Genomic DNA, 8,411 nt, shown 5'->3' with positions numbered 1-8,411 from the left:
GGTGAGCAGCCCAACGTGTGTAATCACTGTGCAGCCATGGCTCCTGGGAACCTGCCTTCGGGGACCACACCCAACTGAACAGACAGGTGGTCTGTTCCAGGGAACGTCAGCGACCACCCGTCCAAGGGTGAAGACTCAGACCACCAAAGAGAATTTGTCCAAGTCCTAACTTGGAGCCTAATGAGCCCAGGAAGCCGGTGTCCTTATGCTGGATATGGGCGCTGCCCACTGTGAAGCCAGACTGTTTCCTAAATACTCATTTTCTGGCTCCTCAGGTGGAGCCTGAGAAAAATGTCTAAGTTCCTCACACATGCTTCCACATCAGTGGCCAGCCCCGCCGATATGCGGGACCTCCAGTGTGCGGCGCCTGCGTCGGGCGAGGGCACGTTGCCCCTCTCCTCCCCACCCCCACCCCTTTATTCTCGGGAGGTTGACCAGAGGGTCCCAGGACCTCCGGAAGTGAGTGCTATGGGGTCACGTGACCGGCCTTTGGCCTAAAACGTGCTTGGTGGGTGTGCCCATCGGGAGACGCCACCGCCCCACCTCCTGGCGTGTTATTTCTTTCGCTGAACTCGGTCATTTTGGGCCACTAGATAGGTGCTGACACGCTACGTGTGTAGGTTCCCTGGGTCACCTTTGGGTTATCAATGGCCCGTGGCGCAGTCCCTTTGATCCCTCATGAATCACCCACTTTGAGGCCCGTGCGCCGGCTCTTGCGAGTCCAGCTGTGTCCTGACCCTGTGGTGCCTCCTCTGGCCTCCGGTGCCCTTGAGGGTGGTGAGACCCACAGAGAGGTTGGCGGGATGGGTCTTCTCTGCTCCCAGCGCCCTCTGCCCGCTGCAGGCATCCCGGGAAGCCATGCCACGCTTAGCGGAGTGCCTTCCACGCCCTATGGGCTCAGTCTCCAGTGCCAGGCACTCTCTGTGTCCTTTTGGCGGCTGTCCTTCAGTGGCCCTGGGCGGGTCTGGTGGAGGCAGAAACTGGGCCTTTTTCCTTCCCTGACCTCTTCCAGCACCCCACAGGGCCTTTTAAAAGAAATTCTTTTGCTCTCCTCAAGTGACTTGACTTGAACACACCCCTGATCGATGCGGTGCTGTTGCGCTCTCCCGAGCTGGACATTAGCCGTGCCAGACGAGGGACGGACATTCATGGCGAATGGGACCGCTCCTCTCGCTCTGCCTGCAGGCCCCTACCCTCTTCCCGCCATCTGCTTGTTGGTGCGTGGTGAAAAGCAGGGGTGTGGAATCCTGTTTTTCTGTGTCTGTTGTATGGCTTATGAATGTGTGGCTCTGAGAGCCCTAAGGGGAGGGGAAGGCCCTCCTGTGTGGGGTTTGTCTGTGTCTCTCTCTCCAACCATCCATCCATCCATCCATCCACCCATCCATCCATCCATCCATCACCTCTCCACAGAGGAATAGGTCCTGGCTAAGTTGCAGAATCCGGCTTGTCCTGCACGTGCGTTTAAAAAAAAATCTATCTATCTATCTATCTATCTATCTATCTATCTATCTATCTATCTATCTATCTATCTATCTTCGCATGCTCGCTGCTGTCTGCCTTCCGGCGTGGGCAGCGTGTGGGTCTTTCTGACCCAAGCGGCTACCTGGAGCAAGGGGTTGGGGAGGTCTGTCGTTCCAGGGAAGGACGCTGCGACTGGTTTGAGTGAGTGAGCGAGCAATCTAACCCTGACTGTAGAGTTCTAGTTCTAGTTCAGAGTCCAAGTTTCTCAAACACAGCTGCCCCTCCCTCCTATTCTGTAAGGCGTCTGCTTTTCTAAAGGTGGGTAAGGACCACAACCTGGGCCCCCCACAGAAGTCAGCCTGGTGGGTGGGAAATGTGGGAAGCCAAGCTTTCTCCCGAGTTGTCTCTCCCCCAGGCATATCCCACTGAAAGGTCATTCACCCAAGGTAGGTTCTGGTTTATTCTCCCTTAGGGTAGTCAGCCCTCTAGAGTGAGCAGAGAGACACCACTGTTTATGCCACCATAGGCAAGTAGGTAGGTAGGTAGGGAGGGAGGGAGGGAGGGCCCGCTCGCTTCCCATCAGGGTGGTAGTGGTAGAGGTTGAGCCCACTCGAGAGTGAGTAAGGTTAGGCTGCCTCGTTGAGTCTAGCGGACCACCAAGTGCAGCTGAGAGTGAGCAAGCTTTACCCCTGAGCTGTGTCTGCCTCTGTTATTTCCATCTCATTCTATATAGGACTTTCATCTCTCTCTCCACTGTACGATTTAGCCTGTTGAGCCCACGATTCATTGTAGGGGGCTGTCCTTCCCCCCGCCCCCACCGGGGGAAACATTCTTGGGACAGTGGAGAACTGTGAAGGGTGTTATGATGGGGGTGGGGTGGTGCATGATGCAAAGGACGCGCCTGGCCAGCACAGTCAGTGTATTCTGAGGACACAGGCCAGGGTAAAAGTTCAGCGGCGCCTATTAACGAGGTCTGTATTATGTCAAGGTGGCCCTGGGGAAGTTTCCCCCGGGGCGGGGCGTTTTCATTAGGTTCCCAAGGCAGAGAGATTGGGGCGAAGCTCTTATGTCCAACAGGCCCTGGTGGATGTGACTTGCGGGAGGCGTCTATGCCACCTTCTCTGCTGTTTGCTTTGGTTTTCATTGAGAGGCCCACAAGAGGGGGAGGGGGGATTAGTCCTCAGGTTGCAAAGACGTTTTTCCTTTCCCTATAGGAAAGGGATAGAGAGGGGACCTCGGGGGTTGGGGGGTGGGGGGCGCGAGCGTGCTATGTTGGGTGGTGTGATCGGCTTACTGTGCCAACCTGGCCTATAAGAACAGTTGGGGTGTAATAAGGTCGTCGTTTTGATCTGGTGGGTAGAGAGATAAATGACTCTGTAAGTCCAGGTTCTCTCGCTCTCTTGCGGTGTCACCCCACCGTGTGACTCCAATTGTGAGCTAATGTCTACAACCTGTGTGTGGGGCCAGGGCACTCGACCCATGGATCCTGCCGCTAAAGCTTGAGGTTCCCCCCCGCCCCCCTTTCAGATGTGCATTGCCATACCGCTGGTGCGATAGTACACTTCGCTTGAGCTTGGGATGGTCGGATCTGGTGATCTGTCTAAGCGTGGGGGACCCACCTGGCTGCCTGCTGCCTCCGGCTGGACCAAGTGCATCGCTCTCTGGAAGACTCTGCTGTCTGCTTCCTTGACCTTGGACGGAGCAGCCCTTGCAAGATGAAGGATTTCCAGGCTACTACTAACTGTTTCATGAAAGTGATTCAAGCTGAGCCGCGTTGTTCCCCCCTTCCCCCTCCACGTCTGGGGGACTAAATTAGCTGTTACATTACTTTGCGTTTTGTATGTGGTAGGGTGGAGGGGATAGGGGAGGTAGTGGGGGGAGTTAGGGCAGGTAATAGGGGGGTAGGTAGGTAGGTAGTGGTGGGAGTTAGGGTGTAGGGAGGAAGTGAGAGTGAGTGAGAGTGGGAGTGAGGTGGGGAGGTGAGGTAGGGCATAGGTAGATAGGTAGGAAGTGAGAGTGAGAGTGCGGTGTAGAGGTGAGGTATGGCATAAGTAGGTAGGAAGTGAGAGTGAGAGTGCTGTGATCTCATTGTGAAAGTCAGCCTTTGACACAAGGTTTTTGTGTCGGGCGTTCGGGGCGCGAGGGCGGGGAGAGGGGAGGTTGGACCCTGGTCGCCCGCTCGCTCCGCCTGGTGGCCCGGTGTGCGTCCCGGGACCGCTGTGCGTCCCTGGCCCAGTTTGCCGTGTTGAGGGTTGTCTGTCTGCGCTGTGCGTGGCGCTGCGCGCGGCGGAGGCCTGGGGGCCAGCTGGGCGCATGCCGTCTCTTCCTCCCTGCCCACTAAGAGGCGCGCGCGGGCGCGCCTGTCTCCCTGTCCCTGGCTGGGCGGGGGTCGACCAGGGCGGCGGAGAGGGAGGAGGGAAAGAAGAGAAGGAAAAAGTCGAGGGATGGCCCGGGGTTCTGGGCGAGGCCGGGAACCCCGGCCGCCCCGGGATGCGAGAAGTGGGTGGACCAGCAACTGCCTAGAAGAGATCCTGTCGCCGCCAGGGGGAATCACTGGGAGTCCCGTCAGGTAGACCCTTAGGCCATGCGCGTGCGCTATGGCGCACACGTGGGACCGGCCACCGCTCCCTCCTACTCCCAGGTACTCTGAGAGCCTAGAGAAGGCCCTCCTGCGCGAAGTTTCTCTGTTTCTCTGTCTCTCTATCTCTCTCATCCATCCTTCCATCCATCCATCCATCCATCACCTCTCTTCACAAAGGAAGAGGGCCTGCGCAGCGAGAGGAGGGTTCGAAGGGAGGGTGTATGTTTGAACCTTCAGCGCCATATCCCCATATATACGATGGCAGTGAATAATAAAACCTAAGTGTGACAAAGACAATGCTATGCTTCTGTCTGTTTGATGGGATTGATCTGCTTCAAACAGAGGGCACCCAGGGGTGGTGAGTTACTAGGTTTGGGGCGGGCAGACTGGGTGACAGAGGTGGTGGTGGTTCTGCTGCTGCTGTGGCTGCATGATTGCATTGACTAAAGCGTGGTTCAAGGCACTCCTGAAACTTGACCAGGTGGCCCTAGTACTACACACACACACACACACACACACACACACACACACACACACACACAACCACTCTCTTTCCTTCAGGGATTTGAAGTTCCTGAAGACTAGACAGATTGCTCCTATTTCTCTGGTAACCCCATATGACAGTCACATCAGCCAGGCCCTACATATCTCTCTGTTCTCCAGGATCAGTGCAGTGCATTAATATAAACGGTTATTTATGTATCAGCGTAAACAAATGAGTCTTTATTCTGGTGAGTAATGTGGGCATTACAGAATTCCTTGTGAACTTGAAGGATAGGGGTGGAGTCTACCTGTCAATCTAATCTCAGCCTGAAGGCGCTTCCTTGTTGGTGTGGCCTCCTCATAGGGAGGGTCCCAGGAACTTCCCCTCTATCTCTCTCTCCACCTTTGTCATGCGCCAGGTCTCGCCAGCATGAAGGACGCGCCACAACAGGATTCTTCCACAGGCGTTTTATTACGGGTTCGATTTGCAGATGCGGAAAAGACCCCCAAGCCCCAAACTACTGCTGCTTATATACGCTCTACGGGGACGTGCCATGCATTGATTGGTGCGTTCGCCAGAACCCTCGTTTGCATACTCCAGGTGGACTTGTGACTACGTCATCTAAGCAGTGTGCATGCCTTAAGTGGTTGTTTACCTCTTAAAGGGCCACCGCCCTGACTGCCCGGCGCCATCTTGTAATGGCGGCGAGAGCTGCGGCTTCCCACATCTCCTCCTTTCTTATATATTTTAGGCCTAATCCATCGATCAATCCCCGAGCCTCCAGCAGCTCCAGGAGATCAAGATGGATATAAGGTCCATCGATCCATCCCGGAGCCTCCAGCAGCCCCAGGAGATCAAGATGGATATAAAAACCCAAATCTGGTCACCCTAATGCATGCAATGAGCAAAGCTCCACATGGTGCAAGGGCTGACCAAGATCCAATTTCTGTCACTCTTCCCAGTGCAATGGGACAATTCCCTTGGGGTGCAAGAGCTGACAACTTATGGGGGTTAATTTTCTTTTAACAAAGAAAGCCAAAGATCATGGGAACCACCGCACTCAATCGCTAATAATGCCTGCGTAATGATGACTTTGTCACGTTTTTGCTGGGCCTTAAGCTTGCAGAGCAACCATAGCAACAACACTCCTCCGCAGCATATAATTGCAGCAAATGTAAATACCCCCACCCACTCTTTAAAGTAGGAAAAGGCAGTAGAAAGCAAAGATGTAAAATCTCCAACAGTTATGGGTTTCATTTGTGTGCCATTAAGGGTTGTAATTTGAGTCCGAAGTTGTTCTTGAAGTTCTTCTAGCTCAGCTGTCCATCGTCTGGTAAGGTACTGGGATATATTCTTGCTGCTAAAAGAAGACTCATTCAAAAATTTTAAAGGTGTTATGCACAAATTAGGTGTAGAAGAAACACAACTTAATTGCACCATGCTCGTAAGAGTATCTACTTGTTGTTGTAATAAATCAACTCTTTGGTTCACTAGCAGTATTCCAGACATTAATCGAGCTATTATAATGACAGTCCAGCCTTTAGGTATTGCAGATAGCAATGGGAGGCCTCTCTGCACAGGGCCCATGAGTGACATTTGGGCGTTGATCTAACTGTACCGAAAAGAAAGCCCCAGCTTCTCCTGAGGATCCAAAGCTCATTTTTCCCTACTAATTTTGGTACTTGGGAACAGTGCATGCTCGCTAGGCAATACCAAGAGCTGCGCTATACGGTCTCCAGGTGAGATGGCATATATTCCCCGTGTGGCGGAGCACATTGCTTTTACTTGTCCTGTAAAATCCTGATCAATGACTCCTGGGTGCACAATTAAGCCTTTTAAGGTGGTGGAGGACCTGCCAAGCAGCAAGCCCACAGTGCCTTCTGGAAGGGGACCATAAAAAGCCGTAGGGATGGGTTGGCATCCCTGCTGTGGCGTTAGTACTGCTCTGGTGGTGGCACTGAGGTCCACCCCTGCGGATCCCGCAGTGGCCCTTTTGGGAATGGCCTCCCTAGTGGGAAGAGGCCGTCCTACTTGGATTGCCCCATACATTTGCGGGGCCTGGGGACGAGGGCCCCGCTTCCCGTTTTTTGGCTCCTGGTAATTTTGCTCTAAGGGACGCCCCTTGCTATCTTTCACAGATCTGCACTCATTAGCCCAATGACTACCCTTACCACACGGAGAACAAACACCCGGTATCCTTTTGGTCCCTATCCCAGTTTGACTCGCAGTGCCAGTAAGGCAATGTTTTTTAATGTGTCCTTCCTTACCACACTGAAAGCATTTTAGGGGGTCTCTTTTTTGGGCCACCAATACTGCAGCAGCCAGTCCTGCATTAGTTAAAGGACCACCAACTTCCCTGCAAGCCTTCATCCATGCCTGCAGTCCTTGGGACTTCCATGGCGTTATAACTGTTCTACATTCTTTAGCCTCAATACATGCTTTTATTAGCATCCTTAATAAAGCATCAAGCGCTGTAACCATGGTCTTTATTGCTGCGTTCCCCATATTAAGCGGTAGGCTGTCCGCCGTTGAAACTGAAAGCGGAAGTATTAGAGCGCATACACCAGTTCGCGGCTTTAGCAATCGTTCAGGCTCATGTCTCTCAGAACTGACCTCTACAACCCACGCCGTGTGGTTCTGAATCCTCCCTGGTAACAGGGGGTCTCCGCTCGTGACTTAGGTGGTGAGTTCTCGGGTTTCGGCACCACTTGTCGTGCACCAGGTCTCGCCAGCAAGAAGGACGCGCCACAACAGGATTCTTCCACAGGCGTTTTATTACGGGTTCGATTTGCAGATGAGGAAAAGACCCCCAAACCCCAAACTACTGCTGCTTATATACGCTCTACGGGGACGTGCCATGCATTGATTGGTGCGTTCGCCAGAACCCTCGTTTGCATACTCCAGGTCGAGTTGTGACTACGTCATCTAAGCAGTGCGCATGCCTTAAGTGGTTGTTTACCACTTAATGGGCCACCGCCCTGACTGCCCGGCGCCATCTTGTAATGGCGGCGAGAGCTGCGGCTTCCCACACATCTTCTTGTTGATGAGCCAGAAGACCTCCGGGAGCCCTGGAGATGTGTCCACCGCTATTGGGTCCACAAGATTCTGCGCTGGCTGACCTGTGATCTTCCTGCATTCTGCATCTTTACATGTGGCTACGTGAGTCTGAAGAGCTAATTATTTACTAGTATTGGACTTACGGACTTGATCTGGGCTGGGATGTTTTATAGATGCATAATTAGTTCTTGATATAAAACTCTCTCACACTGTCACTGGACTTGTTTCTCTAGTCAACCTGGCCTCATGCAAATAGAGAAGCGAGTTTCAAGGGAACATAGTTATTCTGTGGGGCCCGAGTTCGAAGCGGGCCTAGGGCACTCATGAAAGGGAAAGCTGACTCCACACTATGCACCAGTGGTGGGAAGCTCTTCCTGAGCTGCCCTTAGATCTCCCACGTTGGGCCTCCCAGGCGTCCTGAAGGGAGAATGGGTTTCTGAGGCTTACTGATATTCCAAGTTCATTCCGACTCAGTGGCCCCTGTTACAGAGAACTGCCTCACGGTGTGGCCTAGGATTCCAATCGGATGGCGAGACTTGGTCTCGCGTACTTTGGACATGCTGTGGGGAGAGACCAGCCCTTAGAGAAGGACATTCTGCTTGGTAAAGTGGAGGAGAAAGGAAAAGGAGGAAGGCCCTCAGGAGATGGGCAGACTGGCGGCTGCAGCCACGGGCTCAAACTTAATGCTGGTGAGGATGGTGCAGACATGCCCTGTTTTGTGCTTTTGTACATCAGGTTGCTCTGAGGCGAACCGGCTCGAGGATCTTGAGAACAGACTGCCTGTCTTTTCTCCCACCTTGGGTTCAAGCCGCTGTTGTTTTCCGTTTA

General features: G+C 53.4%; 1 pseudogene; it reads left to right on the top strand.

Annotated features, from left to right (window-relative positions):
- The first annotated feature begins 342 nt into the window (after nt 1–342).
- The window catches only part of LOC142461075 (putative GTP-binding protein 6), a 29,197-nt pseudogene continuing 21,128 nt past the window's right edge, over nt 343–8,411 (top strand).

The sequence above is a fragment of the Tenrec ecaudatus genome, chromosome 11 (assembly GCF_050624435.1).
Source record: "Tenrec ecaudatus isolate mTenEca1 chromosome 11, mTenEca1.hap1, whole genome shotgun sequence".
Classification (NCBI taxonomy): Eukaryota; Metazoa; Chordata; class Mammalia; order Afrosoricida; family Tenrecidae; genus Tenrec; species Tenrec ecaudatus.
The sequence above is the reverse complement of the archived record's forward strand: the minus strand, read 5'-3'. Positions and strand labels throughout refer to the sequence as shown.